The following is a 2500-nucleotide window of genomic DNA, read 5'->3' on the forward strand; positions in this document are numbered from 1 at the left end:
CTATATAACATCTAGCCGATCTAATCATTTTATTTGGAGAGACAACACATCTTAAGAAACTTCATGGAACCAGGAAAAGAAGTATCAAGTTTTCTGATAAGAAGATATAGTTTCAGTGCCGGCGGAATTTGTTTTTTTTTTTTTTTTTTTTTTTAATAGTTGTGGTTTCCCCCCCACGCCCCCCCCCCCACCCCCCCCCCCCCCCCGAAGTATTCTTTTTTCCTTCGTTGTATGAGTTTCCCAACTATTTTATTTGAGAAAAGTTGTGGTTTTGTCATGAATTATCTGTCGGTTTTTTTTTGTGCCGGGAGTGGGTTTGTGGGAAAATGAATAGGCTGGTCGGTGGATTGGTCAGTTTGACTTGGCTGGTTGGGCGTGGTAGCTTGGCACACACACACACAACATGTTGCTGTACTGAATGCGCAGCTTTGCGTGTTCTATGTCACTGTTGATAGTGTGGTGTGGGGTGATGTGGAGGTGGTGTGATGTGATGTGATTTGGTGTAGTGTGATGTTGTGTAGTGTGGTGTAGTTTTGTGGGGGAGGGTGTGGTGTGGTGTGGTGTGGTGTGATGTGGTGTGGTGTGGTGTGGTATGGTGTGGTGTGGTGTAGTGTGATATGGTTTGGTGCGTTGTGGTGTAGTGTAGTGTGGTGTGGTGTGGTGTGGTGTGGCGTGGCGTGGTGTGGTTTGGTGTGGTGTGGTGTAGTGTGGTGTGGTTTGGCGTGGTGTAGTGTAGTGTAGTGTAGTGTAGTGTAGTGTAGTGTAGTGTAGTGTAGTGTAGTGTAGTGTGGTGTGGTGTGGTGTGGTGTGGTGTGGTTTGGCGTGGTGTGGTTTGGTGTGGTGTAGTGTAGTGTGGCGTGGTGTAGTGTGGTGTGGTGTAGTGTGGTGTGGTGTGGTGTGGTGTAGTGTGGTGTGGTTTGGCGTGGTGTGGTGTGGTTTGGCGTGGTGTGTGGTGTAGTGTGGTGTTGTGTAGTGTGGTGTGGTTTGGCGTGGTGTGGTGTGGTGTAGTGTAGTGTGGTGTGGTGTGGTTTGGCGTGGTGTGGTGTGGTGTGGTGTGGTGTGGTGTGGTGTGGTTTGGTGTGGTGTGGTGTGGTGTGGTGTGGTGTGGTGTGGTTTGGTGTGGTGTGGTTTGGCGTGGTGTGGTGTAGTGTGGTGTGGTTTGGTGTGGTGTAGTGTAGTGTAGTGTGGCGTGGTGTAGTGTGGTGTGGTGTGGTGTGGTGTGGTGTGGTGTAGTGTGGTGTGGTTTGGCGTGGTGTGGTGTGGTTTGGCCTGGTGTGTGGTGTAGTGTGGTGTTGTGTAGTGTGGTGTGGTTTGGCGTGGTCTGGTGTGGTGTAGTGTGGTGTTGTGTAGTATGGTGTGGTTTGGCGTGGTGTGGCGTGGTGTAGTGTGGTGTTGTGTAGTGTGGTGTGGTGTGGTGTGGTGTGGTGTGGTGTAGTGTAGTGTGGTGTGGTGTGGTTTGGCGTGGTGTGGTGTGGTTTAGTGTGGTGTGGTGTGGTTTGGCGTGGTGTGGTGTAGTGTAGTGTGGTGTGGTGTGGTTTGGCGTGGTGTGGTGTGGTTTAGTGTGGTGTGGTGTGGTTTGGCGTGGTGTAGTGTAGTGTAGTGTAGTGTAGTGTAGTGTAGTGCGGTGTGATGTGGTGTGGTGTGGTTTGGTGTGGTGTGGTTTGGCGTGGTGTAGTGTGGTGTGGTGTGGTGTAGTGTAGTGTGGCGTGGTGTGGTGTGGTGTGGTGTGGTGTGGTGTGGTGTGGCGTGGTGTGGTGTGGTGTGGCGTGGTGTGGTGTGGTGTAGTTTGGCGTGGTGTGGTGTGGTGTAGTGTAGTGTGGTGTGGTGTGGTGTGGTGTGGTGTGGTGTGGTGTGGTGTGGTGTGGTGTGGTGTGGTGTAGTGTAATATGGTTTGGCGCGGTGTGGTGTAGTCTGGTGTGGTGTGGTGTGGTGTGGTGTGGTGTGGTTTGGCGTGGCGTGGCGTGGAGTAGTGTGGTGTGGCGTGGTGTGGTGTGGTGTGGTGTGGTGTAGTGTAGTGTTGTGTGATGTGGTGTGGTGTAGTGTGATGTGGTGTGGTGTGGTGTGGTGTGGTGTGGTGTGGTGTGGTGTGGTGTAGTGTAGTGTAGTGTAGTGTAGTGTAGTGTGATGTGGTGTGGTGTGGTGTGGTGTGGTGTGGTGTGGTGTGGTGTGGTGTGGTGTAGTGTAGTGTTGTGTGATGTGATGTGGTGTGGTGTAGTGTGATGTGGTGTGGTGTGGTGTGGCGCGGTGTGGTGTGGTGTGGTGTGGTGTGGTTTGGCGTGGTGTGGTGTGGTGTGGTGTGGTGTGGTGTCGTGTAGTGTAGTGTAGTGTGGTGTGGTGCGGTGTGGTGTGGCGCGGTGTGGTATGGTGTGGTGTGGTGTGGTGTAGTGTGGTGTCGTGTAGTGTAGTGTAGTGTGGTGTGGCGCGGTGTGATATGGTTTGGCATGGTGTGGTGTGGTGTGGTGTCGTGTAGTGTGGTGCGGTGTGGTGTGGTGTTGTGTGT

Source organism: Babylonia areolata, chromosome 22, assembly GCF_041734735.1.
Source record: "Babylonia areolata isolate BAREFJ2019XMU chromosome 22, ASM4173473v1, whole genome shotgun sequence".
In the NCBI taxonomy this organism is placed as follows: domain Eukaryota; kingdom Metazoa; phylum Mollusca; class Gastropoda; order Neogastropoda; family Buccinidae; genus Babylonia; species Babylonia areolata.